General features: G+C 38.6%; 1 long non-coding RNA gene across 1 annotated transcript in view; it reads right to left on the bottom strand.

Annotated features, from left to right (window-relative positions):
* LOC131381856 (uncharacterized) overlaps positions 1-18,283 on the bottom strand; it is a 29,224-nt gene extending 10,941 nt beyond the window's left edge. Inside the window, exons 1-2 of the long non-coding RNA XR_009210851.1 lie at positions 16,681-18,283; positions 16,094-16,164 (exon numbers count right to left, since the gene is read on the bottom strand). This is a non-coding gene — a long non-coding RNA (uncharacterized LOC131381856). The remainder of the gene's footprint in view (positions 1-16,093; positions 16,165-16,680) is intronic.
* Positions 18,284-18,546: the final 263 nt, after the last annotated feature.

Below are 18,546 nucleotides of genomic sequence, written 5' to 3'. Positions count from 1 at the left end.
CTGTTGTGTTAAGACAGCCGGTTTGTGGTCTTTTGTTACAGCAGCCACAATAAACTCATGCACATTCTCTGACAGTTTCCTCTCCATTTTTCACTTTTCTTTCTCTCTTTGTTTTGTGTTTTTTTTTTTTTGGAGGGTACCCAAATAGCAATGAGAATTTAAGTTCCTCATCTCACCTGACTTCTCCTTTTCTACATTCTCTTATTGTCTATGTCTCATCCTTGGAATCTTCTGAGTTGCTAAGTCAGTATCTCTGGTCACAGCATTCCAATGGCCATTTAGTTAACATGAGGATCTTCCACATTCTAAACCCTCCGCTCACTGTTTCCATTGACTTAGTAGGATGTGAGGAGGCGTTACACATGTTGCCTAGAAGATTTCTGTGGTTAAATTACCTTGGGAATTTCTGGGTTAAACAAAGTGAAAGAATGTTAGTCTTTTACTATAGGGCTTCTCCTTTACTGATTATAGAATACTCCTTGGGACATGTCTCCTATAGTGGTTATTTCATTGTGGATCAAACCTAATTCCTTCCTAAAAGCTTCTTTATGCATGAGCTTTGCCTACAGAAGTTCTGTCCTTCCTAGTCGCACCTCCCTGTTCCCTGTTCTCTGCTGGAGCCGCTCCTCTTCCACCCTTCTGCCACACATGCTCTGAGCCAACAGTGGGCTCCTGCAGGTCACAGGGTTCCTCCCTTTCCAGTTCTGTACTTCAGTTATTCCAAAGTCCAATTTGTGAGGCTACTGGGAGTTGAAATAAGACATACACAAATGTCTTTCTTTTTTCCCTTTCTAGTATACAGGTTACAATCGAGCCCAGAGCAGGAACAGAGGGATCTAAATTTGAAAGCAATAATGGCAGACTTACATATGTCAATTCTTTACAAGAATACTAAGTCACTGTTTCACTAAAAAGAGACCAACAGGTGGGCATAGTGGCTCAAGCCTGTAATCCTACCATTTTGCAAGGCCAAGGCAGGTGGATCACCTGAGGTCAGGAGTTCGAGACCAGCCTGGACAATATGGTGAAACCCCATCTCTACTAAAAATACAAAAATTAGCCGGTCATGGTGGCAGGCACCTGTAATTCTAGCTACCTGGGAGGCTGAGGCAGGAGAATTGCTTGAACCTGGGAAGTGGAGGTTGCAGCGAGCTGAGATCACACCATTGCACTCCAGCCTAGGTAACAAGAGCAAAACTCCGTCTCAAAAAAAAAAGAAGGAAAAAACAGAGACCAACAACTTCTTAATGTGATTAGTGAAGGTAACACCAGGAAAGGTAACGAAAGATAGATGTGAGGAGCTATTAAGAAATGAAATTCATCCACATAGAGGTGCCATCTGCCTCTCACCAGACTTCCTGGGCCTCCTAGCCATTTGCTGATGCCCACTAGTGCCTGTGAGTCTTTCCATGGGACTCATAATCCTTTTCCTCTGAGCAAACTTACCACATGCAAGCCCAGTGCCTTCCAACCCGAGTCTGCTTTTGAGGGTCCCTGGTCTTCTTGGCTACTGCAGACCTTGAGAATTTCCACCCCAGGGTCCCTTACACCTTGCAATACTCTGATCATAATAGACTCTTGAGCTATTTTCAGTATTTCAAAAAGCTTAGCGGGAATCTGCAGTGAGGCTGTGATGACTAAATGCAAAGTCATTGTTTTGGGGGGTGAAAATCATTTTACATGAGTTGTGCTAATGTAAGTTAGTTTGTAATGATTAAAAGCTCCGATTGGCAATTCTGGATGTTGTCAGTGAACCCAAATGATGAAACAAATTAATCAGTAAGCAATAAATGTTTTGTGGTTAGTAGACAAAAATTTGTGAAGATGTGCATCCTACTGAGAAAAGTAATAAAGGTGGCCCTCGGTGGTGAAAAAAATTAGGGATTACTGCCGTAAATCTTTCTGGAGCTGTCTTTATACAAATTCTTTCTCAACCTAATTACTCACTTTCTGGTTTACTTATTTTTTTAATCCTTTCATAAATATTATTCTGCCACCTACTTTCCTCCCTCTCCTTTCTTACCATACAGTGTGTCCCAGTGAATGATTTACAGCATTGTTCTGTAGTCCTTCTTAAAAATGATGCCATAAAGAGCATGGTTCTTAAGTTACAAAAGTGATTCAGCTTCCACAGACATCATGTGGGAAATAGTGCACCTTGCATCAGCACAGCTCACCTCTTTCCAGTCTTCTAAGACTGGCAACCCTGCCACTGTCCCCCACATTCAACTATGAGCTCTCCCTTACTTGATGGATGTGGCCAAAGACAGAAATCTTTCTCCTTTTAGTTCTTTCAGGTCCCTGGCAGTACCTGGTACCATTCTGAGAATGTGGCAACATATTCAAACATTTCTTTAACTGATTTAAAATGGTCTGTATAGAAATTAACATGATGTTAAATAAGTCTGGTCATTAATAAATGATGCAGATATGGCTTGATATCTGCACACTCAGTCACGAAAGGCTTGGCATTTCAACCCTTGGTGGGTTGAAAATGTAGCAGAGGACAAATGCCTCTGTTCTGGTATAAATGTTGGGATAAGGTAAGTGTCTTGGTCTATTGTATGTTGCTCTAAAGGAACACCTGAGGCTGTGTAATTTATAAAGAAAAGAGGTTTATTTGGCTTATGGTTCTGCAGGATGCACAAGACATATGACACTAGCATCTGCTTGTGATGAGGACCTCAGGCTGCTTCCACTTGTGGCAGGAGTGGCAGTGAAGGGGAGCTGGCATGTGCAGAGAGGACGTGGTAAGAGAGGAAGCAAGAGGGAATCAGAGGTGTCAGGCTCTTTTCAACAACCAGCTCCCGTGGGAACTAACAGAGTTAGAACTCAGCCATTACCACAAGGATGATGGCATCAAGCCATTCATGAAGGATCCACCCCCATGACCCAAACACCTCCCATGAGGCCCATCTCCAGCACTGGTGATCAAACTTCATCATGAGGTTTGGAGGGACAATATCCACACTACAGCAGCAAGAAGGAGCACGAATATGAAGGGCTTTGAAGTCAGTTATTTCAGTAGTTACAGTTGCAGGATTGGTGGGGTGGTTAGTGAGTTACATTTACAGTAGGTCAGTATATGTGTAGGTTTGAGGAAACTGAACTGCAAGTTCAGCTCACAACAGGACTAACTTTAGTATGTAGCTTCATGGGATCAGACAGTTCATTTATTTTCTGTGTTGCACAAATAACATTGTAATATGTTAATGAAAATTGAAATGAAGGAAAATCTTTGCCCATGACTCACCATCACAATAAATGGCCATTTTTGTGTTTTTCATGTTCTGTGTTCTCTTACCAAATAAATACATTTTATGTAGTTATAGCTGTAATGTAGCACAGTTCCATATTCTGTTTTCTATGTAACATTTTATTTCATAACCATTTTTCTATGTCATTACTGCAGCTTCAGGCTTTGCAGCCCAGAGCGTGTGCTCCACCCACTTTTACCATTTCTCTTGAGGAAGCATCAGATAGAGCTGGGGGAGGTCTGTCCTTTGGGGTCAGTGGGGGCTTCCCACTGCCCCTCTGGCTGAGTGCATGGTGGGAGCTTAAGGTATCATAGGGGCTGAGAGTTGTGGGGAAAAGACCCTTGAAGTTGCATGGAAAGATCAACTTAAAAATTATTTTTCCAGCATAGGTCCTGTTGGAGTTTGCTGGGATTATAACACCGATGGGTCTGATGGACAAATGGAGAAGAGGGAACTCAGAACTTGGAGCTACTTTGTTAATCAGCAGACCTGGGCCTCGGGAGTATAGTACTCACCATAGGGCCAAGAATAAAGCTTGAGTTGCCAGGTGTTCTTTGCAGCCAAGGACGGGAGCCCATATTGAGGTTCAGGCTAACTCAGGCCAATAGAAGAGCCCAGAACACCTGGCACATGTCTAGGGCTGACAGGATCCCTGGAGGCTTGGGAACCACTCTCATTTTTGCTTATTTATCCTGGTTTCAGTCTACACTGCATAGCCCATTCAATTTATTTATTTTGCATTCTTACTCTGCCTCCTTCCGTAAAAGATTTGAGATGTCTTGACACTGCAGAGTCAAGTGATTCCAGCTTGGGGTCTTAGCATTTTTGTCCCTTTTATTTAGATCTGCATAGTATGGAGTGCATAGAAAGAAGAATAGGAACCGGGGAAAGACAAACAAAGCTTAAGGAGGGTTGTAAAATACACAGAAGTAAGCAGGTGATCTTGGCTATTATTTCTTAGACAGGACACACTGGGAATAAAAAATACACAGCCTACTATTCCTCTGAGGAAATGATGCATGAAATAAATGTTATTAGAGGCCCAGGAGGATGCTTTTCCTTATTTGTTAATGTACCTTGTGCTGAAAATATGCTAAGGGCTGTCAGCACTGGGCAGCAGAATTCTACGAAGCCTTTCCTGCTGACTCCTCTGTTTCGTGGAGGCACTCTCGCTTCCACCTCACAGAGAGCCATCAGAAGGAAAGTCTACGTTCCCTTTTCTCTTCCCATGTCTTTTTATTCCTCTCCTACCTGGCCAGCATTTGACAATGGAATGCCTTCCCAGGATGAACACATTTTCCCCAATAACCTTGAACACTTCCCATTTACCTCTGGAGCATCTTTCTTGTCCTGAATAAGGTGGTATCCTTCTCTTGCTCTCTCTCAGTTGAGGTTATTTTATAGGAAAAAATGATTGCAGCCAGGGCTTGAAAGTGGCAGGGAATAAGTTTGAGTATCCCCTATCTTTCCTCATGACAGTGCTGGAGCATTAGCACAAAGCCTGTCTATCATCATGGGAAATAATCCCACCCAAACACACTGGGAAGACGTGAGGGTGTCTCCTTGGTCTTATTAGCCTAGCAGAGGGAGAGAGATGAAGGCATGTGGGGTGGGGAGAATGAGAAGCGCTGAACACCTGGAATTTGTTCCCTTGGGCTGACGGGTTGCAGCTTGCTTGCTGTTCTCCCTCTGTCTGAGAACACTTCGTATTTAACACTCTCTAATTCTGCTTGCACTTCCTCTACTTCCTTCCTTCTTTTCATCTCTCAAGGTTTGTGCCCAAATATGGCTCTATTTCAGCTCTTATTTTCCACTTCACTTCAGATTCTCAATCCTGTGGGTTGGGCAGAAAAGGCAATTTGCCAAGTCTAGGGCAGGACTTGTGTCTAAGGGAATAAATGAGCACCTTGCTGCTGCTGCTGCAGTGTGTGTGTGTGTGTGTGTGTGTGTGTGAAAGAGAAAGAGAGAGAGAGAAAAGGGAGAGAGAGAGATCCTCCAGGAAGTACTTTGGAAACTGCTTCTTCAAAAATGGCAATAGTGATTCCACCATATAGACATATTCTAGAAAACTTGGGGTCTAAGGGTCACAATATTTATCAGGGCATTCATGTATTTGTCTGCATTAATTCAACCAATATTTAGTAATGACAACTCTTAAGTATGCAGTGTACTTGATGATCAATTCTCTTCTCTTGGATTTGCTCTGGTTCTGCCCAGGACTTAATACAGTGCTACACTCTTAGTGGATGGTCATTAAGTGATAGATAGTTGTTCAACCATCCAATCCTTTCTTTGCAGCCCAAGAAATAGCTAGGCACTGTCTTCATGTCTTGAAGCAGGATTCTCATAAAGGATACTTCAGTCTCACATGGCATGGAAAATTCTAACTAGTTATGTATAAACACTGATTTTGGGTGTTTTGAATCCTGAATCTGTCACATTTTTGTGTGTGACTGTCCCGCCAACCTTGGACAAATTACTTGGCACCTCTAAGCCTCCATTTTTGCACCTATAATAACTCGATTCCTGCTGTGGTTATGATTATGCTGCTATTTCTGGTAACCACTCCACCTTCCTTTTCATTTCAGATCACCAACCACTTCTCCACATGATCTCTGCTGTGTCTAGAGTTAGGTATTTCTCGTCCTTAGCCATTGGCTGGTAAAGCACCAGACAGATGTTATTCAGTAAATACTTGTTTATGAGTCAAGTTTTGAGTCTAATTTTCCAAAAGTTTGTGCGTGTGAAATTCCTCCCCAGTTCCTCCCATACATCCCAGTGGTTTCAGTGGCTGGCAATAGAACAAGTGGAAGGTGCATTAAAGCATTAGCAAGAGATTGGCTTTATGTGGTGCGACTTGAGAGCAAATGCCGAGGAGCCTGTTTTTTAATATCATAGGAAATTGCTGGCTAGTTTTTGTAATTAAAATTCTATTCACGTTAGGTGTTTGTAGACTTAATCAAATGCTTTTAGAAAGTAAATTATTTTAGTTTAAAATAATTTTCCCTGGTATAAAGTTTTTTTGAAATAAAAACAAAGAAATACATTATTATGGAGAATGTGGAATATTTGAAAAATCAAAAGGTATCATACTGGTCAGTGTACTTCTTTAAGTGTTATTTTGATATTTCCATCAGTAATATATGTTGTCTTTGGGTCTAACTTACAGGAAAATGCTGTGTATATTTTCACAAGTAGCCAATTGTTTCACCCTAATTTCTGCACCTGAATTTGAAAAAAATTCACTGGTTTAAGTAATTTTATTCCGATGGTCTTTTTATTACAAATGTCCTGTAAAGTGAGTAGGTCTACTTATATGTGTATGGTTTCTCTGTTTTTCTATTTTCTAAAAACAAACAAACAAGCAAAACACAGCTCAGCCCTGTTATTGGAAAGTTAGAGGGTCAGACACTCAATCTTAAATTAATTAAAAAATATTTGGCTGGTAGGAAAACAGTGCTTCTGAACATGGTCCTTTCTGAGAGGTCCTGTGAAGCCCCACAAGTGCCTAAGAAGGGTAAGAATAAGATGAGCATACAGGGGAAAGGCCACACTGGCTAGCTTTCAACTCTTTCCCCCTTCGGTTCAAGACTAGTTATTCATAGATGAGTCTTCTACCAATTGTTTGCTTTGACATCATTGCCCTATTTTTAGTGGTACAGTTTACACAGATAGTATTTCATAATAGCCATACTCATGATAAGTCATTCAAGGTATAGCTAAGGTGCAGCAATTATCTCTATAATAATTATTCACTCCAGTTCTTTGGAGTCCATTGTATTAGTCTGTTCTCACACTGCTAATAAAGACATACCTGAGATTGAGTAACTTATAAAGGAAAGAAGTTTAAAGGACTGACAGTTCCACATGGCTGAAGAGGCCTTGCAACCATGGCAGAAGGTGAATGAGGAGCAAATTCATGTCTCACTTAGTGGCAGGCAAGAGAGAGCATGTGCAGGGAAACTCCTTTTTATAAAACCATCAGATCTCATGAGACATATTCACTATCATGAGAACAGCATGGGAAAAATCCACCCCCATGATTTGGTCACCTCCCACCAGGTCCCTCCCATGACACATGGGGATTACTACAATTCAAGATGAGATTTGGGTGGGGACATAGAGCTAAACTGTATCACCATGTATAGATTGTTGAACTTATTATGTGTTAACGACTCTCCCCAGAACAGCATATCCAAGCTTTTTTGGTTGTTGTTCTTCTTACCTGGGTCATCTTTTTTAGGCTAATTCTGAATTCTGCTGTGTCTTGTGTAAAATAACTTGGCTAAAACTAAACTTGGTCCTTCGAATCAAGGGAGACTGTGCTTTTGCTACATGCAATGGCATCTGCCTAACATCTCTTATTCACTTTAAGGGATTTGGGGAAGATTATTGAAAATGATTTCCAGTGGGGCATCACTTTCCCTTAGCTAAGCCGAATTTCTTTCCTTGGCTATCTTTGTGACTTATTTCTTCCCTGCTCACAATTTCTCTGAGCCTTGACAGGCTGCATAATTATTTTTTATCAGCACATTTTACACTTCCAGGTTGTTAATAAATATACTGAAGAAAATTAGCACTAGAGGATTAACTATAATCAGATTCTTAAGGCAGTAACTATTAACTTTGTCTGAAGCTGAGAAATGACCATTGATTTCTGCTTCTTAGTTTCTATCTCTTAACCAGTTCTAAAAATCCATATTGGGATTTTCAATTTGGCCTTATGTAGTCACCAAGTTTTCCCTCAAAAAAGTCACTAAAATCATTTGGAGGCCCACATTTATTTTGTGCATTCGTTTTTTCCTTTATCTATCTTTTCTTAAAGCCCCTTTCAGAAAATTCTCTAAGTTAAACAGTCAAAATCTTCCTAATTACGTTATTATAGGAAACTTATTTGTGGCAGGTATGTCATAGTATCGTAGTTAGTATCCCCACGTTCCTAGACCCCTTCCCCATTGCAGAAGAAGTTGAGGCCTGGAAAATCCCGTCTTGTAACACGCTTCCAGAGGGGGTAGTTTGTGTATTCCTAAACCCTGAGCTAAGGAAGCAGAAAAATTGATTAATAGACACTTTCCCCAAAGATTCTTGGAAATCAACACAGCCTAGGGCATTTGGAAAGTTGGATTTACTAAACCTTAAAAATCGTGTCTGAGAAATCATGTCTATATAATTTTAGATTCTATCAGACCTGTATTTCTTTCATCTTTGTCACTTTTAAGCTAAAGACATCTCACACACGAGCTCCTGGGTTTAGAAAAAGAAGTGTTTAGGCTGGAAACAATCTTGGCATGGCTTTATAACAAGCAATATCTCTTTCTAGGCATCAAAGTGATTTGAATTAGAGCCAAAAGACATTTCCCATGAGAGATCAACCCAGGTACACATACAAATATGTAGTTTGCTGAGCTTGATGGACAGCAGGCCCGGGAAAATGGGTTAGGTGAAATCAGAAGCCCCTTAGGCCTTCTATCGAAGCTTTCCCTTGCACCATGCTTCTTCCTGGTTTCAGAAAGAACTAGAGAACAGGAGCTTCCTACTACCTCTTATTTTGGGACTTGCCAAGAAAACCTGCCCACTCTGATTTCCATTTTTCTCTAACCAGTGGAGCCCCAACGACATTCCTGGTAAGACCAGTTTTCCTCTCTCTTGTCAGCTTTGTATGGTGGCTCTGAATTCTTATCCTAATTTTACTACAGAACATTAATGAGCTGATATGTGTCTCCTTCTCAGAGCCTACAGGTTTAGCAGCAGGCTGTGACTGGACTGTTTAATACTCTAGTCTCTAGCAGATGGGGTAGCAGTAACAGCCAATGCTGTGCTCTCATCCATCCACTCATCTTTATTCCTCTTGATCTATTAAAGCTTCCTTATAAAATTACTAGGTATGTGCTCATGGCTTTCTCTGAGGCAAGTCCATAAGAATAATTACTTTTATTTTAATAATAAAAGAAACTAGGGTTAGGAAAAGTGAGAGATTTATTCCACAAATCACTGCAGACATATAGTGAAGAGTACCACCATGCCTTCTAAGTTGAGTCCCAGGAATCTATCGCATGGGTCTTCCTGGGTTTTCTTCGAAGGGTGTTTGTTGTGAGTGTGCTGCTATTCCTTGGCAGTTCCAGAATTGGAACAATCCAAAATTCATGCCAGAATAATAAGGTTTAAAACAAAATTGCTAGACAAATAATGGAGATAGTCAGTAAAATCTCTACAAGTCTCAATTCTGCAAACTAGATGGTGTGGCCTTAGTACTGCTTTATTTCTTTGCTTTTGAGTGCAGTTTCCAATAAAAGGATTTTTTGGAGGTCCTTATCTGAGCCTTACCATTCATCATTCCCTTATGACTATCACTGCCTTCTGCATGTTCATTTTTATAATCATATATGTTCTTAGGGACTCGGAGATACATATTAGAGATTAATAACTGTGGCTGCCTTGGCTTCGAGATCCCTAAACATATAGGTCGCCTCCTCTCTCTCTTTCTCTTTCTTTCTCCCTCTTTTTCTCTTCCCCTTCCTCCTTCTTTATCTCTCTCTCTAAATATGCAATGAAATGGACATCAACGCAATACATACAGTTAATAAATACTTCTAACTAATTCAAATCGTGACCAATCCAGCAAATCATCACCTATCTTTTATGGTAGTGTTGTTAGATAAGGTTAGGAGTCTGACAAATAGAGATTATTTTTGGCATATAATAGACAATAAATATCTGCTAACTGAACAAAAAGATATTCATTTTAGATTGCTTAATAGCTACATATAGAGTTTTTTGACCTCCTCTTTTATGTTTATTCCCTGTACTCCTTCATTCCTAGTGCATGCCAAGTGGACTGAGTGGATCAGGGGACTGTGGGAAGGGTGCTCTTTGGATTTGGCTGCTGGTGGTAAATAGCTACCATTGTGAGCCCTGTTTTGAGAAATTTTCATTGTCTCATTGGCTCAAAAACCTGTAAAGTCTACATTATTATTTGCATTTTAAAGATGAGGAAGTATGGCCAGAAACTGCTTAGGAAATTACAGATATGAAGTCACAGAAATGCGATGCCAGCGTCCATTGATGTCATTCCAGATTCTGTCCTCTTCCTTCCTCACTGCACCCTCTCCATGTGTCACATTCCAACATCTCAGGTGTGTCAGTGGACTTTTTTGAGCCTGTTGATGGTCATGGTAGAAAAGCGGGGAAGTGATGGAGAAGATGGAATCGTTTCTTCCTGCTGTGCCCTGATTCTATGGTCTTTCCCATGATGTAGGGAATTTGATAACAACAGACACATCATGGGTCCTGTGCCATAATCTATATTAGATGCCCAATCCCATCGTCATATGGATATTATTTAATATCTGTGACTATTCTTCATAGAGATATGTGAGAGCACCTTATTTTGAATGATGGCCTGAGGAGAGATGTAAGGGATGATACATGTCTAGTTTTAATCCTTCTTCTACCTGTTTATCATATGATTCTTTGGCTCATGCATTTGCATGCAGTTTTGTACATTTACATTTAGAAAGTTTTTGTTTGACAGTATTTCCTTCTCTGTGGTTATAGCAAGATCTGTCATGTCATGTCTTTCTGAGCCATTGGTGATTTATTGTATCTGTGCTGTTTGGAATTTTCTAAAAATATTCAGACAAGCTTGCCAAGGTTGCAATGCTATTTCTGCCTCTTATTTATTTGATTTTATTTTTTTGCTGTCACTCTTTTTCTCCAGAGGGAGACACAGAATTGAGTGTGTGACAGGATGAGGGTGGGGGAGGTACACTTAGTCTCCGTAAAGTTTTAGTTCATGAGGAAGGAGAATTGCTTTAATTAATGTGTCTCCTAGGAAATCTGATACAGAGTGGGACAATCTCATCACAATCAGAACTGTCCCTTACCTAATTAGTGAAATATTAAAACAAAATTGCTTAAGTCAACCAATCTCATGTTCATAATCAAATGTGTACCCCGAATTTGCATGTATTCTGACCCAGCCTTTCTACTCTTAATTTATCCTGTGGTCTGGGGGTGAAAATTACTTCAAAAAGAATTGCCGTCCCCAAGAATTATATAAGTAGGCCTGGTGCTACGTTAGTTACCTGAACAGATTTGTGCTATCTTGGATTTTACCTTTTCCAAAACATCAGTCCAAGATGTTTTCATCAAAATTATTTTGTTTGTTTTCTTAGTTTGGTTTGTAAAGCAAAAACTACGGTCTCATAAATTTAGTTAATTTGGTTGAACATTAAAGTCTTACATACAAAGATGCAGATAATTCTTGTTCTTAATTTTTTTTTGCTCTTTGACATAATTTACTAAACAACTCCCATTCAAAAGAGATTTATAGATTCAAGTAGAGTCTTGGCATTTTTTTAAATGTCTACATATGGAATTGTTTTGGTTAGAAAAGTAGACATCTCATGATAGTAAAGTCCTATGAGATTTTGAAGTTATGTTTTTTTCCCAGGCCATAGGGCTGTTCAGTTAAAGTATGTCAAATTGCGATTTTACATTTCTTCTTCTGGTTTTAGAAGCAAAAAAAAAGTAATATTGAAATAAAAATTGGGAATTTTGTGTAATAATTTATGAAGTATATGTTAAGGATGAATGTAGATACGTTAGACCACAAATAAGTCTTAAAAAGTTTGAGAAGACAGAAATCATATTAAGAATGTTTGCTGATCTCAACGATATGAAACTAAAAATCAATGGGAGGAGAATAGAAAAATTTAGAAATATGTAGAAATTAAACAACATATTCCTGAACAATCAATGGGTTATGGAAAAAGCCAAAAGGAAAATAAAGATATATTTTGAGACAAATAAAAATGGAAACACAACACAGAAAACTTATGGGATGCAGCCAAAGCAGTTCTAAGAGGGAAAGAGGGAAGTTTAAACAATAGATGTCTACATCAAGGAAAAAGAAAGATCTCAAATCGACAACTAGCTTTACACCTCAAGTAACTAGGAAAAGCTAAGCCCAAAGCTAGCAGAAGGAAGGAAATAATAAAGATTAGAGCAAAAATAAATAAATAAATAAACACAAACTACAAACACAATAGAAAAGATCAGCAAGGCCGGCCACAGTGGCTCATGCTAATAATCCTAATGCTTTGGGAGGCCAAAGTGGGTGGATTGCCTCAGCCAAGGAGTTTGGGACCAGCCTGGGCAACATAGTGAGCTCTCTACAAAAAAAGTTTTTTTAATTATCCAGGTGTGGTGATGCATGCCTGTAGTCCCAGTTACTTCGAAGGATGAGGTGGGAAGATTGCTCGAAGTTGAACTACAGTGAGTCGTGATCATGCCACTGCACTCCAGCTGGGTGACAGAGTGAGACCCTGTCAAAAAAAAAAAAAAAAAAAAGAAAAAAGAAAATATCAGCAAAACTTAGTTTTTTTTCAAAGCTAAACAAAATTGACAAACCCTTACACAGACTAAGAAAAAGAGGAGACTCAAATAAAATAAGAAATGAAAGAGGAGCCATTACAACGGATAACGCAGAAGTACAAAGGATCATAAGAAACTACTATGAAAAATTATGTGTGAACAAATTCGATAACCTAGAAAAAATAAATAATTTCCTAGAAACATACAATCTACCAAGTCTGAATCATGAAGACACAGATAATCTGAACATACCAATAATAAGTATGGAGATTTAATTGGTAATCAAAAACCTTCCAGTGAAGAAAAGCCTAGGACCAGATAATTTTACAGGTAAATTTCACCAAGTATGTAAATAAGAATTAACACCAATCCTTCTCAAACTTTCTCAGAAAACTGAAGAGAAGGGAACACTTCCAAACTCATTTTATGGGGCCAGCATTACTCTCATACCCAAGTTAGATAAGGACACCACAGGGAAAGAAAATTATAGGCCAAAATACTTGATAAACAGAGATCCAAACATCTTCAACAAAATACCAAATTCAACATCACATTAAAAATATAATACACCATGATCAAGGGGGATTTATTCCTGGGATGTAAAGATGGTTTAACAAGGAAATCAGTACATGTGATACACTACATTAACAGAATGAAAGGTAACAATTCATATGATCATCTCAATAGATGCAGAAAAAGCATTAGATAAAATTCAACATCTTTCCCTGATAAAAACTCTCAACAAAGTCAGTAGAGAAGGAATGTACCTCAACATAATAAAACCACATATAACAAGACCACAGCTGACATTACACTCAATAGTGGAAAGCTAAAAGCTTTTCCTCCAAGGTGGGGAGCAAGACAAGGGTGTTGACTCTTACCACGTCTATTCAACATAGTAGTAGCCAGAGCGATAGGCAAGAAAAAAGAAATAGAAGGCATTAAAATCAGAAAGAAAGAAGTTAAATTGTCTCTGTTTTCAGATGACATGATCTTTTATATAGAAACCCCTAAAAAGTCCACCAAAAACCTCTTAGAACTAATAAATGAATTGAGTAAAGTTTCAGGATACAAATCAACATAAAAAATTTGTTGTTTCTATACACTAACAATTAAGTATTGAAAAAAAACTTTAAAAATCCTATTTACAATATCATCAACAAGAATAAAATACTTGGGAATAAATTTAACAAAGGAGGTGAAAGACCTGTGTGCTGAAAACTATGACATTGCTGAAAGAAATTGAAGAAGACACACACAAATGAAAAGCTATTCATTGTCTATGGATTGGAAGAATTAATATTGTTTAAATGCCTATACTACCCACATATACAGATTTAATACAATCCTTATAAAAATTTCAATAACATTTTCATAGAAATAGAAAAAAAAGTTCTAAAATTTGTATGAAATCACAAAAGGCCCTAAATAACCCAGTAAATTTTGAAGAAAAAAGAATAAAGTTGAAGACATTTCATTTCCTGGTTTCAAACTACATTATGAAGTATAGTAAACAGTATGGTACTGATATAAAAACAGGCACACAGACCAGTTCAACATAGTAGAGAGCTCAGACATAAACTCACACATACACAGTCAACTAATCTTTGACAAGAGTGCCAAGAATACACAATGGGGAAAGGACAATCCTTCAATTAGTATTGGGAAAACTGGATATCCACATGGAAAAATAATTTAATTGGACTCTCATCTTACACCATACACAAAAATGAAATGGGCAAAAGACTTAAATGTAAGACCAGAAACCATAAACCTCCTAGAATAAAACATAAGAAAAAAGCTCCTTGACATTGGTCTTAGTAATTATTTTTTGGATATGACACAAAAAGCACAGGCAACAAAAGCAAAAAATAAATAAGTGGTACTACATCAAACTAAAAAGCTTCTGCACAGGAAAAGAAACAACAAAATCAAAAGAAAACCTACTAAATGAGAGACAAAATATATAAACCATATATCTGATAAGGAGTTAATATCCAAAATATGTAAGGAACTTACAACTCAATAGCAAAAAACACACATAACACATTAAATAATGGACAAAGGACCTGAATAGACATTTTTTCCAAAGAAGATATACGAACGCCCAAGAGATGTATGAAAATGTGCTCAATATCACTAATCATTAGGAAAATGCAAATCAAAACCACAATGAGGTATGTATCATCTCATAAATGTTAGGATGGTTATGTTAAAAAAGGCAAGAGATAACAATTGTTAGTGAGGGTGTGGAGAAAAGGGAACCCTAGTATATTGTTGGTAGAAATGTAAAATGGTGCAGCAGCTATTGAAAACAGTATGGAGGCTGAGGCGGGAGGATCACTTGAGGTCAGGAGTTCGAGACCAGGCTGGCCAACATGGTGAAACCCCATCTGTACTAAAAATACAAAAAAATACCTGGGTGTGGTGGTGAATGCCTGTTGTCCTAGCTACTTGGGAGACTGAGGCAGAAGAATCACTTGAACCCGGGAGGCAGAGATTGCAGTGAGCTAAGATTGCACCACTGCACTGCAGCCTGGGTGACAGAGTGAGATTCTATCTCAAAAACAAAAACAAACAGTATGGAGGTTTCTCAAAAAATTAAAAATAGAAGTACCATATGAACCAACAATACCACTTGTGGGTATATATCCAGAAGAAATGTAATGAGTGTCTTGAAGAGAGATCTACACCCCATGTTCATTGCAGCATTACGTTCAATAGCCAAGATACAGAAATGGCCTAAGTGTCTGTGGACAGATGAATGGATAAAGAAAATGTGGTACACACACACACACACACACACACACACACACACACACGTATACCATGGAATCTTATTCAACCATAATAAATGAGAGGGGAGCCCTGCCATTTGTGACAACATGAATGAACCTGGAGGACATTATACTAAGCGAAAGAAACTAAACACAGAAAGACAAGTATTGTTATGATCTCACTATATGTGGACTCTGAAAGAGTGGAACTCACAGAAGCAGAGAGCAGAATGGTGGTTGCCAGGGGCTGGGGTTGGGGGAAACAGAGACATGTTAGTTAAAGTATACAAACTTTTAGTTATAAGATTAATAAGTTCTGGGATTTAGAGTACAGCATGGTGACTATAATGAATAAAATTGTATTTTATACTTGAAATTTGCTTAAAAAAGTAGATATTTGTTGTTTTCATCACACAAAAAAGTGGTAACTATGTGAGGTGATGGATGTGTTAATTAACTTGATTGTGGTAATTGTTCCAAAGTGTGTACATATATCAAATAAACACATTGTACATTTTAAATAGACACAATTTTGATTTGTCAATTACACCTCAATAAAGCTGGAAAAAAACCTAAAATAAATAAATGTCAACCTCTTAAACAATAAAAATGTCTAATGTAGAATGGAATTTTATGTTCTTTAATTAACAGGTATTTATTGAGTAACTAATTTGTTCTACTTACTACTTTAGTTGTCAGCCATTCAACCATGAATGAAAGCAAAGTCTCTGATATCCTGATGTTTACATTCTAATCTGGGTGGAGGAACACAAACTATGAATAAACAAAATGCAGCCTGTCTCAGGTGGTGATATTAAATAAACAAAATATAAGCTGAATAAAAGGTGTGGGGAATGATGGAGATTGTGATTTTATGAAGAGTGATCATGGTGCATTGGCTCATGCGTGTGATCTCAGCACTTTGGGAGGTTGAGGCAGAAGGTTGGGGATTGCATGAGCTCAGGAGTTCAAGACCAGCCTGGGCAATATAGGGAAACTCCATCTTTACAAGAAATACAAAAGTTAGCTGGGTGTGGTGGCATGCACCTGTGGTCTCAGCTACTCAGGAGGCTGAGGTAGAAGAATCTGCCTGAGCCTAGGAGGTCAGGCTCCAGTGACCCATGATTGCACCACTGCACTCCAGCCTGGGTGACAGAATGAGTACCTGCCTAAACAAACAGACAAACAAACAAACAAACAAGGTGATCCAGGATACTTGAGAAGATGCCCGTTAAACAGATTTAAAACATTCTTAATTTATAGACACTCACTTTACAAATTAGAGGCACATGTGTTTAGTTGGTCCCGACACTCTTCTAGCATAAATGGCTGTCTTCTCTGTTTTCGACAAAGGGCCAGCTAGCTTCCTGAATGCCGAGACTGTCTTCCAATACTTGAAACGTATGCAATTTCCAGGGATCGACTCCCCTTCTATACAAATCTCCATATTTCACAGAATTCTGATGGAATCAAAACTCAAGACTTTGGCCATAGAATTGATCAGAGTTCACATAAAACATTTTTCACCATTGCCTTGGACAGAGAGTCAAAATTCCTGGTAAATGTCTGCTTCCCTTGGAATTATTAATACCTATTCCCTCTACTTTTACATATTGTTTCATTTATTTTTCTGTAAGCTTCTCATTAATCAACAAACTATGCACGCAAGTGTAAACTCTTCTCAATACATCGGCAAATCTATCTCTTCAATTGTTTCCCTCAGAAAGTCATTCTGTCCCAGTGCAGACCACTGGGTCTCAGGGCCTGATGTGCAGTGGTCCTCCTGAGTCCTCCTTGGGCCTTCCTCCAGGAAATTGCCAGTGCAATTGTTCACTGAATCTTGTGTCTTCTTCTCTTTTGGTTTATTTCATATTTGGTGAAGCACAGCCTTTAGAAGCATACTAAGATCCCATGAATATATTTGTACCAACTGAAGACATTTTTATGCTACCCTTATACTCTGTTAATAATTTGGCTGAATTAAAATTCTAGGTTAGAAATAATTTTCCACAGATCCCTGAAGGAATTTTTTTATTGTCGTCCAGCTTCCACGGTTGCTTTGGAAAAGTCAATTACTACTTCTATTCCAGGTCTCTTTATATATGGGCTGTTTATTTTTTCCCCAGGCATTTCTAAGACTCTTTTTTTTTTCCCGGGTATATTTCAAAAATAATGTCAAAATTATATAAACAGGTGAAGGCGTCTTCTAATTTAATGGGATGGATGCTTGATGGTATTTCTCAGGGTAGAAATCAATATCCAAGTGCCTTTATTAAATTTCCCCTTTTTTCTCTGTCCTTTCAGAAGTCCTAATATTTAGACATTGAACACTCTGGCTTGATTTTCTAATTTCATGTCCTTTAATGTTGGCCATCTCTACCTTTTTATTCTACTTTCTGAGAGATTTACTAAGCTTATTTTTCATACCTTCTATTCATGTTTTCGAATTTTCTGCCGTCATAATTTAATGTATAAAATATTTTTCTTACTGAATATTATTTTTATAGTTTCTTGTTCTTGTTTTAAGGATTAATGTCCTCTTATCTCACTAAGACTATTTTGGAAGTATTTTCCCCCCCTCTCTGTATTCATTACGTCTTTATGGCAAATCTCCTTTCAAGTTATTTGGTTTCTCTCTTACTTTCATGTTGCAGCTTCCCTCAAATGTCTTTTTCTTCTTGAGCTCATCATTTCCCTTGGAGAGAAACCCTCCCATCTTCTGCCTGCAAAATATAAGCTTCTCTACCAGTATCCTGGGAGCCAACTGGGGAAGGGTCTGGGATTCTCATTGTTGGTGTGCAGGCTTTCACTGAAACCTCATTTCTGAGATGTCCCCCAGTCCGGGCCCAAGAGTTGCCTGGTGTCCCTGAGTCCAGAGAATACTCGGTTCCAAACTCTTTCCAAGAGTGTCTCTTCAGTCCTCTACCAGGGTGGGGGTGTGGTTGCCTGGCATAGAATTTGGTGTTAATTACAATTCCTTTTAGAACATAATAGGCTAAGCTCCATTATATTCTTGTATACAGTATTCCCAGTGAGACAACAGATACTGATCTAATTCCCATTTCTGTGACCTGCTTTTTTCCCCTGGAAGCTACTGAAATGGTCTCTTCACTTTTGGTGTTCTGACGAGACTGTGT

The sequence above is a fragment of the Hylobates moloch genome, unplaced genomic scaffold, assembly GCF_009828535.3.
Source record: "Hylobates moloch isolate HMO894 unplaced genomic scaffold, HMol_V3 SCAFFOLD_2, whole genome shotgun sequence".
In the NCBI taxonomy this organism is placed as follows: domain Eukaryota; kingdom Metazoa; phylum Chordata; class Mammalia; order Primates; family Hylobatidae; genus Hylobates; species Hylobates moloch.
The sequence above is the reverse complement of the archived record's forward strand: the minus strand, read 5'-3'. Positions and strand labels throughout refer to the sequence as shown.